This window comes from Carlito syrichta, unplaced genomic scaffold (genome assembly GCF_000164805.1).
Source record: "Carlito syrichta isolate Samal-C Ts95f unplaced genomic scaffold, Tarsius_syrichta-2.0.1 Scaffold316266, whole genome shotgun sequence".
Taxonomy (NCBI): domain Eukaryota; kingdom Metazoa; phylum Chordata; class Mammalia; order Primates; family Tarsiidae; genus Carlito; species Carlito syrichta.
In genome coordinates, this window is record NW_007260362.1 from 184,400 (window position 1) to 196,652 (window position 12,253).

The window sequence follows — 12,253 nt, forward strand, 5'->3', positions numbered from 1 at the left end:
CATTCTCATGGGCACCGCAGCCTCCACCTACTGGGCTTATGCCATCTTTCTACTTCAGCCTTCCAAGTAGCTGGAACCACAGGCACAAACCACCACGCCTGGCTAATTTTTAATTTATTGTAGAGAGGAGATCTCACCAAGTGTCCCAGGCTGGTCTTGAACTCCTAGGCTTAGGCCATACTCTCGCCTCAGGCTCCCAAACTGTTGGGATTACAGGCATGAGCCACCACTCCTGGCCGTGTCACCGCTCTTAGCTTGAAGCTACACAGGTCATTGATACAGTTCATGGATATCAGAGATCTTGACAACACAGAATTGCAAATCTAAACAGACCAGCAAGAAACCAGAACTCACATACCATTCAACAAATAAATTAATATTTATTGAGCACCTACTATGAATCAAGCATTATTGTAGGAGCAAGAGGATTTACAGGGAAGGTCCCTTTTCTTGTGAAATTTACTTTCCAGTAGGAGGACCTGTCTGAAGAGATAATATTTGAGGCAAGCCCTGTGTGATGATAAGAAGCAGTCATAGGAAGATTTGGGAAGCATCTGTCCCAAGTGAAAGGAAGACAGTGCAATGGCCCTGAGGCTAGGAAGATTGACAGGAACCAGGAAGTGGACACCACTGAGTGGAATTGACCCTGGATTAAGCTTTCCAGGCACCACTTCTGTAAAGTGAGAACCAAATTCAGAACACGTGAGCCAATGGCCGTATCTAGGAAGGAGACTATGGAAGCAGATCCAGTTACTCCTTTGAGCCTTTTTATCTGTGCCATTATTCCTAGTACCTGTAGATGAATCGGATTTGTAGGTGGCTTTGGGACAAAAGCAAGTGTCATCATGAAGTAACATCAACACCATTTCCCAAAAAATGTGTGACACAGTCTAGGAAAGATCTTTTCAAAGGTTCTACATGCCGGACTCGGTGGCTCACCCTGTAATCTCAGCACTTTGGGAGGCCGAGGCAAGTGGATTGCCTGAGCCTGTGGGTTTGAGACCCACCCGGGCAACCTGGCAAGACCTTGTCTCTACAATAAATCAAAAATTAGCCAAGTGTGGTAACGTATGCCTGTAGTTCCAGCTACTTGGAAGGCTGAGGTAGAAGGATCGCCAGAGCCCAGCAGGTCGACATGTGCCTACAGTCTGGGCGACTGAGTAAGACTCCAACTCAAAACAAAACAAAACAAAACAAAAAAAGGATTCTACTTGGCAGACATCTCCTTGTATTACAACCTTTTTGGAGTAATGTTGTAAGAACCAAGCTGGTCTCGCAGGATCCAATTTCCAGGGTTTATGAACATGCCAAGAATCGGGAGGCCCAAGAGTGATACAAAACATGCCAGAAAATGTTTTGTTTCCAATTCAATGGTCTAGGAAAATTAAAGGGAAGGTGAATCCACCCTGGGTGCAGATAAAAATAAGGAGCTGCCTTTTCTGTAGAGAATTTAACAACAATAATAAAGCTGACTAAAAGTCAAGTTTTTAGCTGGGCATATGGCTCATGCCTATAATCCCAGTACTTTGGGAGGCGGAGGCTAGAGGATTGCCTGAGTACCAGAGTTCAAGACCAACCTGGGCAATTTGGTGAAACCTCGTATCTACAATAAAAAAAAAAATTAGGCCTGCTGGTGTGTATCTGTGGTTCCAGCTACTTGGAAGGCTGAGGTGGAAGGATCGCCTGAGTCCAGCAGGTTGAGGCTGTGGTGGCTGTGAGCATACCACTGCCCTCCAGCATGCCACTGCACTCCAGCCTGGGTGACAGAGTGAGACTCTAACTAAAAAAAAGTCAAGTTTTTATTATTGCCATATACTTGCAGTTATATATGATGGTAGTGATTAAAGGAAAAACAAAACAAAGTGAATCCACCTTCCTGCAGGGGTGGGACAGACCCTTCCCACAGCCAATCCCCTTGGCATTTTATTTGTATTTTATTTGTAAATATTGTAAGTACATGATAAAGGAGTTGTGGGGTGTGTGTGTGTGTCCTGAAGAGATATATTTCTTAGTGAACCAGTATCTGCAGCAGAAGCTGCACTGGCCTTGGGAGTTAGGGGATAATAGTGATTATTGCTATAGCTCAATTTTGCAGAGCACTTACTGTGTGCCAGGCACTGTTTGAAATATTTTACTGGCCAGGTTCAGTGGCTCAGCCTGTGATCCCAGCACTTTGGGAGGCCAAGGCGAGTGGATTGTCTGAGCTTGCGGGTTTGAGACCTGTCCGGGCAACTTGGTGAAACTTCGTCTCTACAATAAAATAAAAAATTAGCTGGACATGGTAGTGCGTGGCTGTAGTTCTGGCTACGTGAAAGGCTGAGGTGGAGGGATTGCCTGAGCCCAGCAGGTCGAGGCTGCGGTGGCTGTGAGCATGCCACTACATTCCAACCTGGACAACAGAGTGAGACTTCAACTCAAATAAAATAAATAAATAAATAAGTAAATATTTTACCAACTAGTCAATCAACCAGCTAACTAATAAGTAAATTGAAAAGTCTTTAAGCCGGACTCTGTGGCTCAGCCTGTAATCCCGCGCCTTTGGGAGGCTGAGGTGAGTGGATTGCCTGAGCCCGCGGGTTCGAGACCCGCCTGGGCAACTTGGCGAGACCTCATCTCTACAATAAATCAAAAATGATCCGGGTGTGGTAGCATGCACCTGTAATTCCAGCTACTCGGAAGGCTGAGGCGGAAGGATCGCCGGAGCCCAGCAGGTCGAGACTGTGGTGGCCAGGAGCGGCCACTGCACTCCAGTCTGGGCGACAGAGTGAGACTCCAACTCAAAAAAAAGAAAAAAGAAAAGTCTTTACGAGAGCATTAAAGGCAAAGGGCAAAGTTCCTGAGACAGGAATAAACTTGAAATACCTGATGAATAGAAAGTCAATGTACTGAGCAGGAAGGTATTGTAATTATTCAAATTTTATAGATAAGAAAACCAGGCGTGGAAAGGTTAATGATTACCAAAGATGATACAACCAGTAAGTAGCACGAATATTAGAGCCTACATTTTCAAACCCATAATACAAGGGAGGACCCAAAAGAACCCAACATTTATTTATAATAAAATTGTGCATTTATTCTTTTTTTTTTGAGTTGGAGTCTCACTCGGTCACCCAGACTAGAGTGTAGTGGCCGCTCCTGGTGCAGGATTACAGCCACTGAGCCCGGCTGAGGTGTTCTTTTTATTAATCTACTGAGATGCTTGAATTGAAAAAAGTAGGATTTTTAGGAGCAAGACCCTTCCAGAGGTCAAGGTCAAAGATGTGATTTGACAAGCCTAAAGCTAGAATTTCTCCTACAAGGAAGAGATGAATAAAGTAGTAATTGCTAGAGAATTGGGAAGGTGTATGAAAGTACTTCAGAGAAATCTATAGCATCAGACCTGTTAGTCAGCTATTCTTATTTTGTCATGTGTTCCCAATGATCTGACCCACTTAATATTTATTACCTGATATAGTTTGGATTGTTATCCCCTCCAAATCCCTTGCTGAAAAATCATCCCTAATGTCGAAGGTGGGGCCTAGTGGGAGGGGATTGGGTCATGGGGGCTGATTCCTCATGGATAGTCTGGTGCTGTTCTTGCAGTAATGAGCAAGTTCTTACTCTATTAGCTCATCCAAGAACTGGTTGGTTTTTTTTTTTGAATTGGAGTCTCACTCTGTCACCCAGGCTGGAGTGCAGTGGCATGCTTCTCATGGTCACTGCAACCTTGCTTGTTGGGCTCAGGCGATCCTTCCACCTCAGTCTTCCACGTAGCTGGAACTACAGGCACACACCATCATGCCCGGCTAGTTTTTTGATTTAGTGTAGATGCAAGGTCTTGTCAAGTTGCCCAGGCTGGTCTCGAACCCATGGGCTCAGGCAATCCTCTCACCTCGGCTTCCCAAACTGCTGGGATTACAGGCCTGAGCCACCACGCCTGGCCAAGAACTGGCTGTTTAAAAAAGAATGGCACCACGTTCTCTCTCTTTCGTTTCTACTCTTGTCATGTGACGTGCCTGCTCCCCCCTTGCCTCCTGCTATGAGTATAAGCTTCCTGTGGCCTCATCAGTAGCAGATGTCAGCACTATTCTTCTTGTTCAGCCTGCAGAATCAAGAGCCAAAATAAACTTCCTTTAATTATGAATTTCCAGCCGGGCTCGGTGGCTCAGCCTGTAATCTCATGCCTTTGGGAGGCTGAGGTGAGTGGATTGCCTGAGCCCGTGGGTTCGAGACCCGCCTGGGCAGCGAGACCTCATCTCTACAATAAACCAAAAAATCAGCCGAGCATGGTAACGCATGCCTGTAATTCTGGCTACTTGGAAGGCTGAGGCAGAAGGATCGCCGGAGCCCAGCAGGTCAAGGCTGCGGTGGCCGGGAGCGGCCACTGCACTCCAGCCTGGGTGACAGAGTGAGACTCCAACTCAAAAAAAAAAAAAAAATTATGAATTTCCTAGCCTCAGGTATTTCTTTATAGCAATGCAAAACAGACTAATACATTACCTTTTATAACTACCACGAGACATGCATATAGTGACATCGGTTTTTGACCATGAGAATTTCATGATCATGTCTGCATACAAATGCTTCATCTTTCTTTTTACTTTTTATTTTATTTTTATTTATTTTAAAGATGTGAGGTACATGTCAGGATTGGATACATAAGTGATTTACGTACAGGTGAAGTTTGGACCTCCCATTGGATCTCACTTTGTCTGGATTAGGATTCAGGAACTCTTATTGACGTTATGTGGCTCCCCACTCCAGCAGTATCCTTCTACTGCCAATCCTTTCTTGTGGTATTATGCTAGATGTTCAGGGTTCAACTTATGAGTGAGAACATGTGATACTCAGTCTTTTGTTTCTGTGATAGATCACTGAGTATGATAGACTCTAAATCCATCCAAGTTGTTGCAAAGTCTATAATTTTGTTCTTCTTTATGGCTGCATAATATTCCATCATGTATATGCACCACATTTAAAAAAAAAATCCAGTCCACTTTCGATGGGCAGCATGGTTGGGTTCATGCTTTTGCTATTGTGAATAGTGCTGCAATAAGAAACATGCATGCGCAAATATGTTTTCTGTAGAATGATTTGAGTTCTTCCAGGCATATTCCCAGAAGGGGGATTGCCGAGCATATTGAAGATCAATTTCTAGTTCTTTTAGAAATTTCTGCACTGTTTTCCATAGAAGTTAAATTAGTTTGCATTCCCACCAACCGTCTAGAAGCATTCCCTTTTCTCTGTGTCCTTGCCAGTGTCTGTTGTTTTTTTTTGTTTTATTAATGATGGCCATTCTTACTGGCATCAGGTGGTATCTCAATGTGGTTTTGGTTTGCATTTGTCTGATGATTTTGGGGGGCCAGCCCCCAAAAAGAGATTTAGGGGGTCCCTTGGAAGGTGTGATGGTGTCGGCATTTCTATAAGGGTAGATATTAAAAGAAAGAAAGAAGGAGGGAAAGTATAAAGAGAAAGAAAGAAAGTGGATATCTGTTCAACGGATTGACCAGAAACCGTTTATTGGGGGTTTACAGCTTATATTTATCCCAAATTTTACACAGGCAGTCTTACAAGTCTTCCACGTGAACACAAGCCAGGTATAGAAGGGGCGCCCCCCACCAGGTGTTTCCTCGGGCATGAGGAAGAACAATCTCAATTAAATCACAAAACCTTTACATGGACACAAAGCCAGGTGAATGAGGGGCATCCCTCACCCACCAGGTGTTTCCTGGAATAAGAGGAAGGGTAATCCCAATTAAATCACAAGACATTTACATGAACATAGAACCAGGTGGATGGGGGGGGGCGTCCCCCACCCACCAGGTGTTTCCCCAAGCATGAGGAATGAGGATCCCAAAACTATTTCACTGTTCCTCATGCTTGGTTAATATTTCGCAAAAGCAGTACAGCAATTCTAATATCATAATATTCTAATAATCAATAACTTTTAAAACCTATGCATACGCAATGCCTAATAACCAACCTAAATCCCAATTCCTCTCTATTTTACGCTAATTCTACCTACACCATAGAAACTCTTAATTATAGTCCAAATCAATCCCTAAGGAATGTGGCCCAGCCCAAAGCTCGTGCTGGGCCTTTAGGAATGTGGCCCAGCCCAAAGCTTGTACTGGGCCGTTTCTAGTAGCTGTAGATATTTATCTGTATTATTAAGGTTGAAACAGCACTTTTTATGTATATACTAATTCTACAAATATACTATTAAATCTTTAAAGAAACTTGTACTATATTAAAGGCTCCCAAATGTGACCTGAGTTTGAATTATGTTAAGTTTAAAGCTGAAACCGCAGTCTGTGAGACATGGGAACAATGGACTCCTAAAGTAAGCCATGCCTGTCGTACTCTCAGAACTTCATGCTTAGATCATCAAGGTCCCTGCTAGTGGAACGTGCCAAAACAACAAAGAAGGGAAGAGGCAATGAGCCTTCAGCTCCTGAACTCGTCCTAGCGGTCTCAGGGTCCGCAGCCTGCCTGGATCCCTAACGCTCAGGCAGGCCTCCACGGCCAGCTCCCAACAGATGATTAGTGAGGTTGAGCATTTTTTCATGTGTCTGTTCGTATGTCTTCTTTTGAGAAGTGTCTATTCGTGTCTTTTGTCAACTTTTTTTTTTTTTTTGAGTTGGAGTCTCACTCTGTTGCCCAGACTGGAGTGCAGTGGCCGCTCCTGGCCACTGCAGCCTTGACCTGCTGGACTCCAGCGACCCTTCCACCTTAGCCTTCCGAGTAACCGGAATTATAGGCATGCGCTACCACACCTGGCTGATTTTTTTGATTTATTGTGGAGATGAGGTCTCGCCAACTTGCCCGGGTGGGTCTCGAACCCGCGGGCTCAGGCAGTTCACTCACCTCAGCTTCCCAAGGCACGGGATTACAGGCTGAGCCACCGAGCCCGGCTTGCCAACTTTTTAATGGGACTATTTTTGACACACAGATCCACTAATGTCTGTCCATATTATCACAGCCCCTAGAGAAGGGTGTGATGAGTATTCTAGTGCTTCTGTACATTCCTGAACAATATTCCTTAGAGCTAATGGAGCGTGTTCTTCCCCTTATTACCTATGTATTCCCAGTGGGTAGGTTCAGGGGATCCTTGACTTCCCTGTAGACACTGCCCAATCTACTGGAAGATTGAATCTCCATTTGCTCCCTTCTCTGAGAGGTCATATGTTTTGTGATTTGTATAATTTTTGTAATCATAAGTTTTGTCATTTGTATAACTTTTGCCTAATCCATGATGTCTTAAGCCTTGTAAACTCCCTTTACTTTGTGGCAAGCTTGATAAATGCTTCTGCTGGGCCCTACTGATGAAAGCCATGAGATGCCTCTGATACCTGGTTCCAGGAAGTCTGGACTGAAAAATGTCATTATCTATGAATGTGACTAATGTAAAGGTACCAATGATTCTGTACTTATAAAAGTGAACTGTAAAGGCCTGGAGAGGAAGCAGGACCATTTTGAAAGACCTTGAGTCTGGCTCTGCTCCCTGGATTCGAACTCAGAATAAACTTCTTTCTACCAGTTCCCTGCCCCTTTGATTTATTGGGATCTAGGGGAGCAGCCGAGCGTTACTCGGACCATAACATTATTTTCCTTTCAGCACGATTGAGTTCCTTGTAGATTCTGGATGATAGGCCTTTGTCAGATATACAGTTGGCAAATATTTTTTCCCATTCTGTGGGTTGTCTCTCTACCCCCTTGCTTTGCAGAAGATTTTCAATTTGATGAAGTTCCACTTGTCTATTTTATCTCTTATGGCTTTTGGGGTTTCTATCAGGAATTGATTGCCTATTCCAATTTCTGTAAGAATGTCTCTTGCGTTTTCTAAGATTCTTACAGTTTGAGGTTTTACATTTAGGTCTATGATCCCTGTAGAGTTGATTTTTATGTATGGTGATAGGTAGGGGTCCTGTTTCAATCTTCTGCATGTGGTCAGCCAGTCTTCCCAGCACCATTTACTGAAAAGGTTCTCTCCTCAGTGGTCATTGGTGGAGGTATTGTCGAAGATGAGTTGGTTGAGAAAGTGAGGTTTTGATTCCAGAATCTCTATCCTGTTCCATTGGTCTATATGCCTGTTCTTGTGCCAACACCAGGCAGTTTTGATTATTGTAGCCTTAAAATAATGTTTAAAGTCTGGAAGTGTGCTACCTCATGCTTTGTTTCTTTTGTTGAGGATTGTCTTGGCTATTTGTGGTTGTTTTGGTTTCCATATGAATTTCTGTATTGTTGTTTCCAGGTCTGAGAAGAATGATGATGGTAATTTGATGGGTATTGCATTGAATCTGTAGATTGCTTTGTGTAAGTTGTATATCTTAACACTGTTGATTCTTCCAATCCATGAGCATGTTTCATCTCTTTCTTCCAGAAATAATATTTATATTTCTCATTAGTCCTAAATATTTTTCATGATTGTTTTCTAGCAGTCAAATCCTTCCAAATGTATTATTAAATATAATTGTGTGTTGGAGGGGGTGTTTATAATGACTATTGCATGCTCATGTGGAATTTTTGCTGCAGCATTTAATAACTATGAAATTCATATAGTGACAACCTTCTGAAATCTCAAGTTCAGTGCCAAAGTAATTAACATTTTAGACAATAAGGCTAAAATATAAACTACCTACAGAAATCTTAGTAAAATTGGTATCTATATTTAATATTGCCAAAAATTCACTTAAAAGTTCTGCCTGTACGTCTAGGACTTTCTAGTCTTATGAAAATAAATAAAAAGAAGCTTTAAAGTGGTCTATTTCACGGGATCTGTGTAGTCAACAGGGAGTGTTGCCATGAGTAAAAAACAACAAAAATTAAAACCTTCATGAATAAGTCTATGATTATGAGGATCTTTGGAGTTAATGAAGAAACTCGTGTCCAAAGAGCTGGAAATTCATGAGATTTTACTATTTCTGTAATTTTTTTTTGAGTTGGAGTCTCACTCTGTCACTCAGGGCCACCACAGCCTCGACCTGCTGGGCTCAAGTGACCCTTCTGCTTCAGTCTTTCAAGTAACCAGAACTGCAGGCATGTGCCACTACATCCAGCTAATTTTTTGATTTATTATAGAGACAAGGTCTTGCCAAGTTGCCCAGACTGATCTCAAACCCCTGGACTCAGGCAATTCTCTCACCTCTGCCTCCCAAAGTGCTGGGATTATAGGCGTGAGCCACCTCGCCTGGCCTTATTTCTGTAGATTTTTAATTCAGTATTGCCAAGTGCAACCTAGAAGTGTGGGAAGTTAATGACCCTAGGGGCAGTCCTCAGCCAATGGGGAATGGGAGCTATTGAACAAATGTTTCAGCCTTCCATCCCTTAGTGGACAATTCTAGGAGACATTTTTTTCCCCACCCTCTACCCCAGGAGACATTTTGTACCTCTTTCAGGAGATGCTGGAGGTATCCAGATAGGAGCAATGTTGTAGGAGGAAAAATAGAGAGACCGTGACACCGAGACTATTATAGGAAGTGGCACTTTATTACGCTGGCTAGCACAGCGGGCTCAATGGAACTAATGCGTCCAGACTGAGCGCCCCAGAACAGGTGACCTGGGGTTTTATACCCTTGTTTAGGTAAGGGAAGGGGTCGTGTTGAGTGATTACATATTTCCTTTGGAATCTTACAAGGTTGTATTCAGCAAAATCAGACTTTTTCAAAGAATAAATGGTTTCCAGGAACAGCAGGCTTGTAAACCATCAACTTCAGAAGGGGGTTTTAGATAAGATTCTTTTCCATTTCCATGAAATAGCCAGTCTCTGGGCCATTTGGCCTTTCTTAAACAAAACCTGCCTGGTGCCAGGGTGGGTCTTTAAAGTTGCAACTTGCCTTTCAAAAGGAAATATCTTTTAATTGCTATCAACCCCTTCTTCTTGCCTTTGGGCTAGTGGCAGCCCAGGTGAGGCCAACTGCTGATCCTGAACCAGCTACATGTTTCTGTGTTTATTTACTCAATTATACAAGAAATATATTTGAGCATTTGCCGCATCCTGCCACAATGTCACTGATAAACTCTAACATGAACTTTTCTTTCTTCCTTGATTCACCTTTCCCTTTCCCTCACTCCTGTTTCCTGGAATCCTCTCACAGAGAAGCTGCAAGTCCTCATGTCAAGTTCTGCTTTAGGAAAAGTTCAATCTAAGGCAGCAGGTACCAGGACTAGCTCTCGAAAACAGATCCTTAGAATGGGCTTCTTGAACTCTCTTTCTTATTCACTGATGAGATGGCTGGTGGTCAGTGAGGTCGTGTTAACACCTCTCATGCTGTTGCATCACCATTGCTAATTCTCTCAGTATGGTGGATGGATTGAAGTGTAATTGAAAGGCAAGGGTTGAATTGTTCAGAAGCTCAGTGCTTGAATGGTACGGGGCAATGGTAATTATCAAGGCAATAGAGTTGGTTTGACTTCTGCCTTGGCATGTTTGAAGGAAAAGAACAGACAGAGATCAGCCAACTCTTAACATAAGGGAAGATGTAAAAGCCAGACAGCTTCATGGGAAGCATATAAAGAGAGCCTTGTCTCCTGCAACTGTAGGACTGATACGGAGACCCGCTAATGTCTGTCCATATTGCCACAGCCCCTAGAGAAGGGCATGGCAAGGGTTCAAGTGCTTCTGCACATTCCTGAGAGTTCCCTCATCTCCTCATTCCCAGTAAGTAGCTTCAGGGGATCTTTGATTTCCCCGTAGTCTGTGCCCAATCAACTGAAAGATGCAAATCCCCATTTACTCCCTTTTTCTGAGTGGTCATAAGTTCGAATAATGTAGTATCAATGTAATTGTAAGCCTCGTAATTTGTATCAATGTAATCATACGTTTTGTGATTTGTATAACTTTTGCATAATGCATGATGTCTTAGGCCTTGTGAACTCCCTTTACTCTATGGCAAGATTGATTAAAGCTTCTGCTGGGCCCTACTGATCAAAGCTGTGAGATACCTCTGATAACTGGCACCAGGAAGTCTGGACCAAAAAATGTCACTGTCGATAAATGCCACTGTCCATAAATGTGGCTGAAACTCAAATTCTATACAATGCTCTGCTGGTCACGTAGCTAATGTATAGATACTAACAACACTGGACTTATAAAAGTGAACTGTAGAAGCCTGGAGAGTGAGCGGAACCATTTTAGAAAGACCTCAAGTCTGGCTCTGCTCCCTGGATTCAAACTCAGAAATATACTTCTTTCTATCAGCTCCCTGCCCCTGTGATTTATCAGTATCAAGGGAGAGCAGCTGAGTGTTACACGGACCATAGCAGGACAGCCTGGGCTAAAATCTGGTCCCAAGAATTAATAAAAAACTGATGGGGTTGCAAAGAAGACATGGATGTGCAGCCTCCACTAATCTAGCTTGAAGGGCTCTACATTGAAGAAATGTACATGGATGTGTCTGAGAACCTCGAACCCCTTCCCATATTTCTCTGAAGCCTCTTGGCTGAAGCAACAGTTGTTGGAGTCTCACTCTGTCTCCCAGACCGGAGTGCAGTGGCCGCTCCCGGCCACCGCAGCCTCAACCTGCTGGGCTCCGGCGATCCTTCCACCTCAGCCTTACGAGTAGCTGGAATTACAGGTGCACGCTACCATGCCTGGCTGATTTTTTGATTTATTGTAGAGATGAGGTCTCGCTGCCCAGGCGGGTCTCGAACTCGTGGGTGTTAAACCCAAATTTCAGAATCCGAGACCAACAAAGAGTCAGCTCCGATGCAAACACACAAGGGTCTTTATTCAGGCTCGAGTCTGGGCTCACGCCCGAAGCAGCAGCTTCAGGGACAAGAGCCCCGATCCAGCATGGCAAGCAGTTTTTATACATCATTACAGAGGGAGGGGAAAGAACTTTAAACTTGTTTTTACATGATAGGTTAATTTCTCCTAATGGGTACGGGGGCACTTGGGATTGGTCTGGTCCGCTCAGCTACCTGTGATTGATGGGGGAGCTGCTAAATGAGCAGAGTGGAATGTCAGATAAGCTAGGTTTAGCAAGCAGGCAGGCTAAGCAAAGGAATGTCCGGGAGGGGTTTATTACTTGACATTCACATACTGCTAGCAGCAGTTGCGGAAGCAATCGGTTATTTTATGAGACAAACAAAAATTAAACTTAACAAAATTCTAAGTACAAACACTGCAAACAAATACAGTGAACGTGGGGTAGGAATTCATATAGTAATAGTTCTCTTAGAGTGTTTTTTTTTTTTTTTTTAATCTCTTGGGTCTCTCATTCCCCCCTCTCAGAGGACCCTATAGATAAGACCCAATCATGAGTCTACATAG